Source organism: Rattus norvegicus, chromosome 1 (assembly GCF_021556685.1).
Source record: "Rattus norvegicus strain SHRSP/BbbUtx chromosome 1, alternate assembly SHRSP_T2T, whole genome shotgun sequence".
Lineage (NCBI taxonomy): Eukaryota > Metazoa > Chordata > Mammalia > Rodentia > Muridae > Rattus > Rattus norvegicus.
The window spans coordinates 148,675,534-148,691,929 of record NC_141534.1 but is presented as its reverse complement, the minus strand read 5'-3'; the positions used below and the strand labels follow the sequence as shown (position 1 = coordinate 148,691,929).

General features: G+C 46.9%; 1 protein-coding gene across 24 annotated transcripts in view; it reads right to left on the bottom strand.

Moving 5' to 3' along the window:
- Positions 1-16,396, bottom strand: part of Sh3gl3 (SH3 domain containing GRB2 like 3, endophilin A3) — a 132,259-nt gene that overhangs the window by 59,851 nt on the left and 56,012 nt on the right. For 2 of the 24 annotated variants that reach the window (XM_087593952.1, XM_087593993.1), the window contains exon 1: positions 4,954-5,220. The exons of 18 other annotated variants lie outside the window; for them this stretch is intronic. The gene's annotated coding sequence lies outside the window, so the exon portion shown is untranslated. Of the gene's footprint in view, positions 1-4,953; positions 5,221-9,587; positions 9,756-11,463; positions 11,530-11,851; positions 12,392-16,396 lie in introns of those variants that run through there. 4 more of the 24 variants (XM_087594001.1, XM_087593963.1, XM_087594038.1 and 1 more) reach the window with 4 other exon arrangements.

Here is a 16,396-nt window from a genome sequence, read left to right as displayed (position 1 = left end):
GGTAGTGCATGAGCCTCCCAGGCGGTAGGAGTTTTGAACGTATGAAGGGGTTATGGAAAAAAATCTGAGGCCTGGAACTATGTGGTGTCCTGGAGTCCTTGAAGAGAGGCCATTTGTGAAGGTGAAACTTCAGGTGCAGTAGGAGACCCTGGCATTTCAATGTCCCTGGGGCAGCCTCCAGGGACAGCAGCAGCCATCAAAGGTCTCCAGCCTGAGTCTATGAGACAGAGCTTTGAAGGGCAGGCCTGATGAGCTGGTAATGGGACTCCCAAGCCCCAGAGTGGGTCCCAGACATCAAGCACTGAACCTCTAACACTGTTAAACTTTGGTTTTGCTTTGACTTGACTGTGACTGTGGCCTTGTTCTTTCGTTATGGCGTAAGATAGGGTTTACCCCTATATTTTATAGGAGCCCACAGTTAAGAGACTTAGACATTTTGCCAAGAATTTGGATACTTTAAAGAAATGAAAGAGACTTTGTATGTTTAAAAAGAAAACTGGACCTTAAAAGAGTTGAAAGTGTGGGAGTTTTAAACTTATGTGTTAGGACGTAATACTGGTATTAAAAAAAAAAAGACGGGGGATAATCAAGAATAGAGAGGTTATGGCTTAATAAATGATATATTTCTGTGTTGCGCAGACAAGTGGTCAATTTTGCTAGCTATTTGGTATGTCAACTTGACACAAGCTAGGATCATGTGGGAAGAAAAGAATCTCACTCATGAAAATGCCTCTACAGGACTGGTCTGAAGGCAAGCCCCTAAGGCAGTCTCTTGACTGATAACTGATATTTGGAGGGCCCATTCCAATGTGGGCAAGCCCAGCACTAGCCTTGGGGTACTAATGCCATAGGAAAGCATGTCAGAGCAAGAAATGAGGAGCAAGCCAGCAGGCAGCACCCCTCCAGGGCCTCTGCATCAGCTCCTGCCTCCGCGTTCCTGCCCTGCTTGACTTCCTGCCTTGTGGAATTGTAAACTAAAATAAACACTCTCCTCCCCCAGTTGGTGTTTTGGTGTGGTGTTTTATCATAACAGAAGCTCTAAGACTGTGACTCTTACGCTCTGTGAATCTATTGACATAAAGTCCAAAAGTCAAGGAGAACATACTATGCTATTCTAGTCACGGAAGTCAAAAGTAAAATACACTAAATTTACAGGACCAGAGAGATGGCCCAGAGGCTAAGGGTTCTAGCTGCTCTTGCAGAGGACCTATGTTTGATTCCCAGAACCTACACAGCATTGACAATCAGCTCTAACTCTAGTTCAGGGAATCTAACACCACTTCTGCTCTCCCAGAACACACGGCTGGCACATGGTACATACACATATATGTATATACGAACCACTAAATCTTTTTTAATAGATGTAATACTAAAATGTAGTGGTAGAAATAAGTGTTATGGCATTGAGGGAGCCTTCTTGGTGCTGGTAATACCTGTATCGCTGTGTGTCCATGCATGTGGCAGTCAGAGGCCAATGACACGTGTCTTCTCCAATCACTTGCCTCATTAGTTCTTAGATGAGGCCTCCCCCGGGACCTAGAATTCACAAGCTGCCTGCTAGCAAGCCCCAGGGACCCTCCCTGTCTCACTTCCCCAGGACTAGATGATAGGCATGTGCCACCAAGCTGAGTTTTATGTGGGTGCTAAGGATCTGAAATCGGGTCTTCCTCCCAGCACGGCACTCTACCAACTGCAGCAAATCCCTATCCCTAATACCTGTACCTTGAACAGGTTACACGGACGTGGCATTCATTAAAATACATCAAGATATATATTTATAGATATTACTCACTCCCTGTGTGCATGTACTGTGTCAATAAATCCTGCCTATATCTCCCCACAATTCAGCACTCAGTGCTGTTAACATTTACACACAATGTATTCTTTCTGATTTATTTGCCTAGAATAGCAGTTGTTAACCTGTGGGCTACAAACCCCATAGGGGTTGCATATCAGATATCCTGCATATCAGATATTTTTATATTATGATTCATAACAGTAGCAAAATGACAGTCATGAAGTAGAAACAAAATAATTTTATGGTTGGGGTCACCCCAACTGTGTTAAATGGCCGCAGCATTAGGAAGGTTGAGAACCACTGGTCTAGACCAGCATAAAACATGCAAGGACGCTCTGAGTCTTCCTCCCGTCTCAACAGCAGACATGAGACACTGCCTGCCAATCCAGAGTGGGTCATCTCTGATCAGCACACTCATGCCAGCACAAGGTGGAGTTTCCTCTTTACTGAGAAAGAACCCGAAATCTCAGGCCTGTTGTTCTGTGCTGTGTAACCTGAACTGTGCTTGTTTTGGGCTTCAACACCATGGCAGCAGGACAATAGAAAAGTAACCCTGGGGTTGGGGATTTAGCTCAGTGGTAGAGCGCTTGCCTAGCAAGCGCAAGGCCCTGGGTTCGGTCCCCAGCTCCGATAAAAAAAAAAAAAGAAAAGGAAAAAAAAAAGAAAAGTAACCCTGCCACAGTAAATGACCTGCAGAGAGTAAGTGAACACTGCACGGCTGGGCCAAGATGGTGGGCAGCTTGCATACCTCTCAGCTCGTCCAGGTGTCTCTAAATAAATGACTCAAGATGTGGTGGCAGCGGCCACACCCGTAACAAGGCTGGAAAACCAGGGACGGTGCCGGCAGCATCTGAGTGGTGTGAGGTTAGAAAATGGGGAGCAGATGGCATCAGAGACGGGAGGATATTATTGCCAATAGAGTGGCAGGACTGCTCCCCAGATCAAAGTGAATACAGGGAAATTCCACACCTAAATTATGTAAACATCAAAAGAACAGGAGTGATCCCCGAAGCACAATATGGGGATCATTTTTAAAAAAAAAAATTAAATGTGGGCTGAAGAGATAGCTCCGTGTTTAAAGCACTCGCTGCACAAGCCTGACCATGTGAGTTCAGATCCATCAACCGTGTGGAAGTCAGGAGCAAGAACCTCACACCCAGCACAGACCCCAGGAGATGGGAGGCAGAGATAGGAGAATAACCTGAAGCCTCAGGCCCGCCAGGCTGCACACAGAACAATGAACAAGAGAAACATTGTATCAAACAAGGCGAGGGTGAAGACCAACACTGAGCTTGTCCTCTGCCCATGTGCACCCAGTGAGTTTGTCTTCTGCTCTGTGCATGTGCGCCACGGGGAAGGGGGTGGCCAATGACCCACTCCCATTCTGTTACCACATCTCTTCTCCATCCAGAGGCAAAGGCTGCAGTTACAGCATCTGGGTTCTAATCCCTGCTCCACTGATAAACAGAGATCTGACTCTGGGGAAATTATTGAAGTACCCTGCACCTTCAGTTCCTGATGTGTAAACTGGTGATAACAGTTCCCGCTTCAAGTACAGGAAGTACAGACCCGTGTCTTGTACCAAACAACAGACACAGACCCATCGAGCAACCAACATCCGGGAGTGCTTGTGCGGACCTGGAGCCTGCACTCATGTCTGGGTGGACTGCCCTTATGATGCATGGGCCTAGAGTAAGGTCAGGATCAGAGAGAAGCTTCAGGTCTTTTCCAACATTCCAACAGACAGGAGACAAAGTATGAGGCCAGCTCGCCCGAGAGGAAGGGGCTGCATTCCCAGAGTAAAGCCTTTCTTTGCAGCTTTCTGCTGCCCCCACTGATCCAGCCACCATAGCCACCCACGTTCAGGAGACAACAAGGCAAAAGACAAAACCTGCCCAGCCACCTAGCCCTCCAGTCTAAGGGCAACCTGGAACCACAGAAATCTGAAGAAAACCAGACATAAGACAAGGAAGCTTAGGATCAGTGGTTCTCAACCTTTCTAATGCTGTGACCCTTTAATACCTCATGCTGTGGTGACCCACCAACCCTACAACTGTTTATGATGCTACTTCATAACTGAGTTTGCTATTGTTATGAATCAGGATATAAGTATCTGTGTTTTCCAATGTGTGCCATTTGACACCCCTCCCCCCAAGAGGTCATGACCCACAGATTGAGAACTACTGCCTAGGAGGGTCCAGAAGAAACAGCTGACTAGGGCACGGGGGCTTGTGGGATAGCAGAGACTTGCTAAGGTAGATCAGGTATGAATCCCTGGAAACACACCTGAGACAGTAGGTGGCTCCCTGCTCCCTGCCAGATTCCTGCCTGGAGCACGTGTGCACCACACTCCCCAATCAGCTACAGAGCCCAGAACGGAGTTCTCCATGCTAAAGAGGTACCTAGGGGCCCTGAGGGCTTAGCCAGAGTGTCCCTCCCCAGACACTTCCCTGCAAAGGTATTAATCTCCGGCCCGCCCTGAGAAGTGGAGACACATCCATTTTCCACAATAAGCACCAATCAACAGTTTGGAAATAAGGGCTCTTTCGTCCACCGCTGCCATGGGGGGCATGGAGAAGGCCTTCGCCCACAGAGCCTAAATCTCTGTAGAGGGCCTCTGTGCTTCCAGACATCCATAGCTACCTTCGATGAAGAGCTAAACCGGAGCTCCCAGCCCCAGTCCCAGGCCAGACACTGTCCTAAGCCCACGGCCCCCAATGGTCCAGGCCTCATCACAGACCTGTGGACCCCTGATATTGTTCCTGACTTCTCTGTGTGGTTGTCTAGTGGTGCCTAGATGCCATCTCGGACACCCCAAGCTGTGTCTTGGCACCTCCCTGAAGCCCAGCACCTGAGGACAGCAGCTTTGGATAAGTGCAGTCAAAAGGCTTAGGCCTTTTAAAGCCCCCATCAATATGCACAGACAAATTTAAATAACATACACATGAAACAAGAAAGGGCTACTATGAGGAGGAAACATTTTTTTAAGTGAACTAAAAATAAAAGTAGTCGAAGCTGAAGTCAGAACTGCTCCTTAGGAAGACATTGAAGGAACAGCCCCGCAGACCACCAAGAGGAGAAGTGGAAAGAAGTCTGGCCTCAGCCCCTCTTTGCTGAGGCCACTCTGGACATGCATCCAGTCCCTGGAGTCTTACCTAAGACACCCATCGAGGTTGTCCTCAGGCCTGGTGTGGCCCTATTTTAGGAAGGGATTCTCAGTTCACTAGAAGTCGATGACAATTGAGAGCGTTCTATCCTTCCAGTGAATTCCAGGGATGGAACCTGAGTTGTCACAATTGTGCAGTGAGGACCTTGACCTGCTGAGTCAACTCCATGGCCCAAGAGCCTTCATTTTATACAAAAATGCACATCAACCAGTCCTTGGCATATGGTAGCTCTTTTAACATAGATCTGAGAGAATACTGAAAACCAGGAAATGTAAAATATTAATACTGACTTAGCTATAGGAGTAAGCAAAGTCCCTCTACTCCCTCCCTGAGGTAATAGGCCGCGGACAATTCTCTCTTCTGTCCTTCTTTTTCTCTTCTGGCTTTGGGGTCTTTTTGTTTCTTTATTTGTTTGTTTTGTTTTGTTTTCTAAGACAGACTCCTGCTATGAGACCTGGCTAACCTGGATCAATGTATACACCAGGCTGGCCTCTAACTCATGACTCTCCTGCCTCTACTACCTGCTGAGATGACAAAACTGCGCACCTCCTCCTGGCCATGTCATCTTACGTCTACATCTGCAGAGAGATGCGTTCCTTTTACACTGTGAGAGTACGTCAGACATATTGATCTGCAAACTTTCCAGGAAAAGGCTTTCATATGTCCGTAACTGTTTAACAGTAACAAGACCAAAACAACAACAGCAAAGACTAAAGCAATTAACATCCTCTGCGCGCCAGCTAAGAATATTACCGGACTTTGTGGCTGTGGTCTGTCCTCCCTATTCTGGACACTGAGTTCTACTGTTTCCTGGCATCTAATGTTGCTGAGAATTAAGCATGAGTGAGAAAAATGTGGCTAGCTATCTTCAAGTCTTTTGGTTTTAGTACTTGGAGCTAAGGTTTAATTTATTTTTCTTAAAAGTCATAATAATAGTAATAATAATTTCTTCTTTATGGAGTCCAGTGGGTTTTATTTCCTCATTCATTTTTCTTGGCTGCCCAGAGGCCCTGTGAGCTTCAGAAGCAGGTCAGTATATTGGCAACACTTTCAAAACCTATAGAAGTGACGTTTTAAAGTCTCTATCTACACACAGATACAAAAGCACAGTAATCCAGAGGCTTAAACCAGCTGGAGGAAGAAAGGGGAGGAGGAGGTCTTCCCCCACCCCCAACCAGACCCAGGGAGACTAGAAGTAGATCTCAAGGTGCTTTATAGGCCATCCATCCAAAAGAAGCTTAAAAAGATCATTACCACCCAAAAACTTGAAAGGCACCCCAAACACTACCCAGGGGGGAAATCAATAGCTCAGCATGGAAATGCCACATCTGTGAGGGAGTCAGCCCCACACCTGCCTGGACCATGGAGATCAAAGCCATCTGGCACAGCACCAAACAAGTAAAAACTTCCTCTCTCTCTCTCTCTCTCTCTCTCTCTCTCTCTCTCTCTCTCTCTCTCTCTCTCTCTCTCTCTCCCCCCCTCTCTCTCTCTCCCTCTCTCTCTCTCTCTCTCTCTCTCTCTCTCCCTCTCTCTCTCTCTCTCCTCCCCCCCCCCCTCTCTCTCTCTCTCTCTCTCTCTCCAGTCCCTCACACACACACCCAGAAGGCAGGAAGCTATCAGGTAGGAGAGCCTCGGGAGGACCCACAATAACAGCCTGCCTGAGGTCAGCTCCGGCTGAGGAAGGGGATGGACTTCAAGTAGATACTCATATTGTGATGGCCGCATAAAACTGACAGTCACACCATCCTGGTTAAGTTTTCTGTTTCTGTAATAAACACCGTGACCAAAAGCAGCCCAGAGAGGAAAGGGCTTATTCATCTTACAGCTTGCAGTCCGTCATGAAGGGAAGTCATGAAGGGACCGAAGCACAGAGCATGGAGGAACACTGGTGACTAGCTTTCTCTCCATGGCTTGCTCAGCCTGCTTGCTTATAGATCCCAGAACCAGAAGTGGCACCGCCCACCATGGTATGTGCCCTTCCACTTCAATTACTAATCAACAAATGCCCTACAGCCTTGCCCACAGGCCAGATCGATGAAGGCATTTTCTCAACTGACGTTCCCTCTTCCAGATGACTCTGGTCACTGTCAAGTTGGCATACGCAGCAACCAGCAGAGATGTGGGACTGCTGCCAAGAGCACAGCATCTGTGCAGGGTGTTGCAATAATCCTCGGCGTGGGAAACACAAGGCTGAACGTGGGTCATTCTAGGCAGTATTTCCTAGACTATCACCCTGTGCACATGCTCTATTTTCCTGTTCCTAGCACGCACTTTGCCAGTTTGCATACAGTACAGTCTCCACTCACTCCATATCTCCATGCATCTCCCAAGAGCAGGGTACAGGCATCCCACTCCACTCACATCAATGTGACATGACCCAAGCCTTTCACATTCTGAAAGGCCACCCCCAGTTATTTCTCCACATTCAACTGGCTACCGCTTCTCCAATCCACACCTATTATAATAGCCTCCCAAGGAGACCCGACACACGCATTCTCTTCCTTCCCACTTCCTTCTCAACCCAACTAAAGTCAACTCTGTCTTCTGCCCACTGGATGAAGACTTTCCTCTTTCCAGTCAACACACCACTATGCTGGAATGTTTTGTGTTTCTGCAGCTTCCCTTCCAGCTACAAGCAGTCACTTTTCTCGTAGCAAACCAGGCCTAGATGGAAGTCAGTTGGGGTGGGAGTTTCTGGAAGGCTTTTCTTTTCTTAGCATCAGGTGTCCTTCTTTGTTCGTCTTCCCCACACTGAGCATGAGATGTCTTGAGGCGGCAGCAGCCAGCAAAGATGGAGGCCCTGACATTAACAAGAACAGACGCTGTTGCCTCCCATGCACGTTCAGGTCAGTCAGCTCTGTGGTTGTGTTATCACCTAGCCACACCCCGTCCTGATGGGCACTGCACGGCCTGGCTCCATGGGAGCAGCCCCACCAATCACCTAACGACTGCAGCCTAGGGATAAGTGTGGCTCCCAGTTAACTACTCTCTCAGAGGCATTCTGACCGTTCCTCTCACACAACTACTCTTGCCCTCTTCCCTTTAGTGACCTCTGGAGTTGCTCTTCATTCACCCAGAGTAACAGCCTTTGCCTCCTGACTCTCCCTTGTCCTAACTAATCTTCCTGTTGCTTTCATCCTGTGGTCACAGAAAAGATAAACTTTATGCACAACTTGAAACTTGTTATATACAACAAGTTATATACCAACTTGAAAATCCTGGAGTCTCTTGAACTTCAATATTTTTGCACCTAGTAATCTGTTGGAAATGTTCTTGAATATTCTAAACATCTCTTAAATCCAAAATGTAGAAGATGCCTTCCCGCCTTTGTCTGCCCCTTACTGAGTTTTCAGTTATTGAAATCAACTGCACAGTCAGCTCAGAAAACTATGATCCTTGTGAGGTTTCTACAGCTGTGATTAAACAATGGATCAAAAGCAATCAAGAGCTTGTTTTGGCGAACATTTTATAGTCCACCATGAAGGAAAGGCAGGGCATGAACCCAGGACAGGAACAGAAGCAGAGGCCATGGAGGAATGCTGGCTACTGGCTTCCTTCTCTTGGCTTGCTTGCTTTGTTTTCTTTTTTTTTTTTTTTTTTTTTTTTGGGTTCTTTTTTTCGGAGCTAGGGACCGAACCCAGGGCCTTGCGCTTCCTAGGTAAGCGCTCTACCACTGAGCTAAATCCCCAGCCCCGCTTTGTTTTCTTATACATACACCCAAGACCACTTGACTGTGGATAGCATCACCCACAGTGGGCTGGCCCTTCAATATCAACTGCAGTCTTCCCACAGGCTAATCAGGTAGCAGCGTTTTCTCTAACAAGTTAACATCTTCCCAACTGACCCCAACCTGTGTCAAGTTGAAAACCCCAAACATACAACTGGAATCTAGACTTAGAATGCTATGGGAATGAGTGTGCAGGTGGATGGATAGATGGGCAATAGGCAAACAGGTGTGTAGGCGGGCAGGTCAGTCAAAAGCAGACAGGTAATCTTTCTGTTCAAAAGGAACCAGTCCACAGAGATCAGTGGAAGGCATGGATATATTTGACTTGTCTTTGAAAATCGTAAAATGAATCCTTTGTGATGAAACAGCAGAGAATAAAGAGTTAGTTCAAAAATGAGTGGAAGATCTCAGAAAGAAAAGCTGGTTAACCAACAACTTACAATCAAAAGATTAAGAATCCCAAGGACTCCACAGAGCTCCCACAGTCTCTGATATAACCCTCTAAGCACACACATGCGTACACACGCACACACACACACACACACACACAACACATAACACACACACAACACATGCACATGCACATCCAAACACACGCCCCTATCCAGTCTATATCCCAAACAATTCTGGGATCCATTTTGCATTCAATAGCCATCAGCTCATCCCTAAGCTACTCTGGCAGCTCCCACCTGGGATACTCAGACTCCTATCAGGAGCTTCCAGGACACCTCCAGGGAGTTGTCATTCCCCAATGGTTCCCGGACCTCACTTTGCCTTAGGCAGCCTTGTGACTCAACTGAGAGCGATCACTAGCAAAAGGGACCTCACCAGATGTAGCTTTGTGAAGGTAGCCCCCAGAACCATGAGTGGCAAACTTCCACTCTTGATAAATTACCTAGAACTTAGAAAACTGTCATAAACTGCTGTGTTCTTCATAGCCACAGGAAGCAGGGTAGGATGCATGGGAAAGGTGTTCAGGCCTGGCTAGGACAGGCTGCACATCCCCAAACTGCATGGAATTAGCCACACTGTCTCCAAGCCTGTTGATCTCCTAGCCTGCAAGCTATCAGCAAAGTGAAGAAAGTAAGAAAGAATTTTCATCATTCAATTAGAAATGTCAAAAATAAGAAAAAAGAGAAAGCCTGATGATTCATTGTTCATAACTCAAAATAAGTAAAATAAAAGTAATATTTTGTGATCTTTCTCCTGGGACACTTTATAAGAAACAAGTTAGGGCATAATGCCGTAAAAGTTTTTTAAAACCCTGCTTATAAAAAACAAACAAAAACCAAAACAAAAGAAAAACAAAAAACAAACAGAATAAAACCTGGGGTCTAGGGTCTATCTGATTGTTTTTCAGCAATAAGATGTATCCTTCATATTAAACAACAAAAAATAATAATCTTTTTAACAGGAATAGCCAAAGTCAGAAAACCACAGTGAAGTTTGTTGGAGGAGGGAGGATAGAATCAACCCCTTTCAGAATAGCACCCGTATAGACAGTGAGAGTACTGCCCTGAAGCTCCCTAACTCCAGCTTCTCCCAGCACCTTCAGAGGGCAGGAGCAGCAGAAACAGCCACACTGGGTGTGGCCACACTGGGTGATCAGCTCCTCTTTCACCTGGAGTTAGTTTCAGGGTTGGCTCTAAGATGCTGAGAACCCATGCAGACTACCCTCGCTCTCCATTGGCTTACAGACAATTCTGCTAGACTCCGCCCAACAGCTACCTAGCAACAGCTTGCATCATCATCTGCAGTCAGGTGCTGGCAGATGTAGCAGCAGCATATAAAGAGGTCTGCTGGATCCCCCAGGTTCCCTTCTTCTACTCTCTTTCTCTGTTCCCACGAGTTTCCGGCCGGCCTCTCTTCCTCTTTCCCTCTTCCTCTCTGTTCCCCCTTTCCTTGCCCCCACCTCTTCTCTGGGTCCCCACCCCACACACACAATAATCTTCATTATACTAGGTATATCTATCCTGTGGTGTGATTCCTCAGGGGGACACCTTTGCAGGACCTGCCCGGTATTCCCATACTCCCACCCCACTGCATTAGTCCACAATTTACATTTCCTAACACTCTTCACCTCCGGGCTTAGGATCTGATGAGATGGTTGGGTCTTTCAACACACTCTGACCTCACAGGAGAGAAGAATTGCTAATTTCTTGCTCTCCTCATTTTTGGAGATTTGAAGCAACTAGGAAATGAGAAGAGATAGAGAAGGAAGGAAGGGAGGAAAGGAGGGAGGGAGGGAGGGAGGGAGGGAGGGAGGGAGGGAGGGAGGGAGGGTGGGTACATCCGGCTACTCTCAATCAAACTGGAGCTCTACCTAGACAGAAGGGTGTTTCCAGGATTTCATAGAAACCCCCCAAACCCAGCTTCAGGGAGCTCAGACTTGTTAAACTTATGATCTAATTCATCTCTGACTAATATGCAAATGCCCTCAGGAAGCCTGCATCTTGTACAATGAATATTCGCCAATTTAAATGAAGACACTGCAAAGCCAAACGTCCTTCAGCTGAAGAGCATTCCAAAGCCTGAGACTGAAAGGAATGCAGAGCATCAGAGATTGTAAATGGGGATGGGGGTCAGGGTTTGGAGACCTTACTACTAAGTGGAAGGAGGTGAGCTTGCTCCCCTCAAGCTGAGGTCAGACTCTATGACCTCCAACCCTTTCCCTACCTCTTCCTGTTCCTCTCCTGCCAGCAGCCAACCCCCCCCATAAGTTCCCAAACAGAGTCTCGCCCCACCCCCACCCCCAATATTGCCCTTCCGACCTTCCCAGAGCCTGCCACCAGGACTCCTTTGTTCCTTTGTCTGTACCAGGTCATTTTATCTCAAGGCTAAAGGATTAAAAACAAACGAGATGTCATTGACACTGTAGGGAAAATCTGCAACAATGAAATTTAACTGTTGGTTACTCTGAGATACTGATAAGGGAAAATGGTAGAAACAGACACTATGTTCTAAACTTCCTGTGAAAACACCCATGACCTCACCTAATACTTTACAGCAGCGGAAAGTTCCGTGCCAAGCTGCTTCCTACCTAAACTGGCTTATTCAAAATACCATCAAAGAATTCTCTGGTAAAAAATAATGAGTGTTGATGCAGAAATCACCCTTCCTAAGTATTTGCCCCATAAATACAGGTTTGGAGATCTCTACCTTTCTTGAAGAGTTGAAGATTTGGGGAAAGAGGTGACTAGGTGTTTTCAACCATTTCTTGTCCCTTTGTGCCTTGTGTGACTACATCATTGTACAGCCAAAGAATAAAAAAGAGACACTGGTAATTGAATGAAGGACCCAACTTGTGTTCATAGTTTCAAATAAGAGGAAATGATACATTGGTGATTCTAGATTTGAAACACTTTACAAGAATCACATAATGTTACAGGGGTGAAGCAGAGGGACAACAATCAAAAATAAACAAAACAGCAAAACTTCCTGTTCAGCAGAAAGTCACACGTGAAAAGTCTGGATTTCTCCCGTTTCTCTTTAAACCAGGAAGACTCATCATTCAGGACAAAACAGTAAAGACTATGTAACTTACACGTGAAACCAATGGCCACATGGGCTTGGCCTAGAGTCACACCAAAGTGTGTCTTAGAAGTCTAAAGGGAAAACACCATTCATCTGACCTCAAAACAGATTTTAAACCTGACATTTCTCCTTCTCTTCCTCACATTGAAATTGATGGCATTTCGTCTAGGCTCCGCCCCACAGTTACCTGGCAACAGCCAGGTGTGCCTGACTCATAAAGGGGGCTGCTCGCCCTCTCCTCAGTCTTCTCTTCTCCCCTTTCTCTTGCTCCCTTACCCTCTTCCCCCCCTCTCCCCATTCCCCTCCCCCTTTCTCCACTTGCTCATGGTCAACCCCTCTCTCCTCCCCCCCCTCTCTCTCTGCCCTTCTCTGTCTCTACTACTCCCTCAACTATTGCCCTAAATAAACTATTCTATAATATACCATCGTGTGGCTGGTCCCTCAGGAGGAAGCGATGCCTCAGCATGGGCCGGCAGAGGCACCTCCCTTCCCCCACACCAAACATATCCCTTTCTATCTTGTTATAAAACACAACAGAAATGGCAGTCAGAAAACAGTCATCTGGCTCTCTTCAAAGCCCTTACCACAGCTATCACAGCCCAACAAGGTTAGAAATCGATCATGGGATAAGGGAGTGTTGTGAGCATCTGCAGGAGCATTGCCTAAATAAGACAGACACCTGCAAAAATGAGGTCAAGGAGGCCTCTTCCTCCAGCCCTGCAGGGAAGTGAGCCAGACAGGTCCCACTATCCCCCTCCACATTTACAGAAGTCTGAGGTGGCTGTTCACAGAGGAAACGCCCCAGGGCATAAGCTGTAAACTTGCATCAGCTACAGTACTGAGGAGTAATGGCCTCCGCAGTGAGAGTGGAAAGCGAACTACCTGCTCGGAAAGGGGGTGGAGAGACAGAGACGGTGAGACAGAGAGACAGAGACAAAGTGTACAAGCACACTTCCTGTAGGGATAGCCTGTGGCTTCTCTGACTGGAGAATGCTGGTGCCTGAAGGAAAGGAAGGACATGATCTCGCCCGGTTGAGGAGGTTTGTTATTGTCTATATGAGGGAGAGAACAGCCAGAGGCATCTGGAAGAGTTCAGACTGAACATGGCCAGCAGAAGAGACCAGGTCATGAGGGGTGGGGGAGGAGAGTGAAAGAGGAAGAGGAGAGAGGGAGACAAGAGGGGACCAGGAGCAGGATGTGAACCAAGAGAGCATGTGGTCAAAGGGGCTGGTTTATACAGAAGAGAGAAGCTGGGGGGGGGGGGGGCGGAAGGAGCAGGGAAAGGAAGGGAAGAGGAGGAGAGGGAGGAGAGAAGGGAAGGGAAGGGCTTGAAGGAGTTTAAGGTAGGGGCTGAGAGTAAGAAGTTCTGGAGAGGAGCCAGGACTCTAACAGATCTTTGAAATGCTGGGACATCCTGGTGGCCAGTGGCTGACCCCTTTGATGCGTTAATAGTCACCTCAGCCATTTGTCCAGGATGTCCTAGGGACCTAACCGTACCCTCCACACCTCCCTTTATCCCCTCTCACTGGGAGGTTCTCAGTGGCACTTACCACCAACATCTAAGCTGTTATGGATGCCCCAGCTGGCACCACTGAGTCCCAGATGCATGTATTCAGCGGCTTCTTGGCTGTCCCAAGCCAGCATGTTCTGCCCTGCCTTTTCTCCCTGGTTGCTGCTCTGTCTGTGCTCTTTCTCCTGCATGTCACCCCCTCCCCTGGAGACAGAAAGAAGGGCTGGAGAAAGACCTCAGACATTATGACTACCTGTGACTTCAAACCTGCACACAAATCATGAAGTAATTCAATTTGGCTTTGCAAAGCACATGCTGTCCAGGGCACATTTCACCACCCACTTGCTCCAAACCAACCTGGTGGCCACAGTCCATAAAACTGGCTGTAAAGTGAGTACTGAACCTTTCCAGTCATTAGAGGACATTTTAATCCTAGCCGTTCACTGCTCAGGACCTGTGAAGCTGTCTGTCCGTTTACTGTCCCCTTGCCTGGACCCAAAACTCTAGTTCAGCTCAGTGATGTTTCTCTGCAACCAAATGGCTCAGGTTTCCTGGCCACAGGCTCCCAATTACACTCTGAAAGAGACACACAAGCAGGGAAGCAGGGAAGAGAGGGCAGCCTCCTTCGAGCCCTCCCATGAGCTTGAGGCTTTCTATGGTCACTTCTTCCCTTCTGTCCTCTGAACCCAGAGGCAGGAACAGCTTCTGGAGTTTCTTTTTAATAATTTTATTTTTCTTGGATATTTTATGTATTTACACTTCAAATGTTATCCCGTTTCCCACCCTCTCCCATACCCCTCCCCCCCACCCCATGCTTCTATGAGGATGCTCCCACTCTCATCCACACACTCCGACCTCACCACTTTAGCATTCCCCTACATGGGGGAACCCAGCCTTCACAGGACCAGGGGCTCTCCTCCTATTGATGCTGGACAATGCCATCCTCCACTACATATGTGGGTGGCTCCATGTGTACTTTTTGATTGGTGGTTTAGTCCCTGGGAGCTCTGGGGGGGGGGGGTCTGGTTGGTTGATATTGTTGTTCTTTCTATGATGTTGCAAACATCTGCAGCTCCTTCAGTCCTTTCTCTAACTCCTCCATTGGGGTACCCATGCTCAATCAGATGGTTAACTGCAAGCATCCTCATCTGTATCAGCAACGCTCTAGCAGAGCCTCTGAGGAGACACTCATATCAGGCTCCTGTCAGCAAGTGCTTCTTGGCATCAGCAATAGTGTCTGGGTTTGGTGGCTGCATATGGGATGGATCCCCGGGTGGGGCAGTCGCCAGTTCTTCAGTCCCTGCTGCACTTTGTCCCTGAATTTCCTCCTGTGAGCATTTTGTTCTCCCTTTTAAGAAGGAATGAAGGTATCCACATTTTGGTCTTTGTTCTTCTTGAGCTTCAAATGATCTGTGAACTTTTTCTTAGGTATTCCAAGCTTTTGGGCTAATATCCACTTACCAGTGACTGCATACCATGTGTGTTCTTTTGTGATTGGGTTATCTCACTCAGGATGATATTTTCTAGTTTCATCCATTTGCCTAAGAATTTCATGAAGTCATTGTCTTTGATAGCTGAGTAGTATTCCATTGTGTAGATGTACCACATTTTCTGTATCCATTCCTCTGCTGAAGGACATCTGTGTTCTTTCCAGCTTCTGGCTACTATAAATAAGGCTGCTACGAACATAGTGGAGCATGTGTCTTTGTTATATGTTGGGGCATCTTTTGGGTATATGCCGAGGAGTGGTATAACTGGGTCCTCAGGTAGTACTATGTCCAATTTTCTGAGGAACCTCCAGACTGATTTCCAGAGTGGTTGTACCAGCTTGCAATGCCATCAACAAAGGAGGAGTGTTCTTTTCCCACACCCTCACCAGCATCTGTTGTCACCTGAGTTTTTGATCTTAGCCATTCTCACTGTGTGAGGTGGAATCTCCGGGTTATTTTGATTTGCATTTCCCTTATGACTAAAGATGTTGAACATTTCTTTAGGTGTTTCTCAGCCATTCGACATTCCTCAGCTGTGAATTCTTTGTTTAGCTCTGGACCCCATTTTTTAACAGGGTTATTTGTCTCTCTGCAGTCTAACTTCTTGAGTTCTTTGTATATTTTGGATATTAACTCTCTATCAGATGTAAGATTGGTAAAGACCTTTTCCTAATTTGTTGGTTACCATTATGTCCTATTGACAGTGTCCTTTGCCTTACAGAAGCTTTGCAGTTTTATGAGGTCCCATTTGTCAATTCTTGATCTTAGAGCATAAGCCATTCATGTTCTGTTCAGGAAATTTTCCCCAGTGCCAATGTGTTCAAGGCTTTTCCCCACTTTCTCTTCTATTAGTTTCAGTGTATCTGGTTTTATGTGGAGGTCTTTGATCCACTTGAACTTGAGCTTTGTACAGAGCGATAAGAGTGGGCCAATTTGCATTCTTCTACGTGCTGACCTCCAGTTGAACCAGCACCATTTGTTGAAAATGCTGTCTTTTTCCACTGGATGGTTTTAGTTCCTTTGTCAAAGATCAAGTGACCACAGGTGTGTGGGTGCATTTCTAGGTCTTTAATTCTATTCCATTGATCCACCTGCCTGTTTCTGTACCAATACCATACAGTTTTATCACTATCGTTCTGTAATACAGCTTGAGGTCAGAGATGGTGAGTC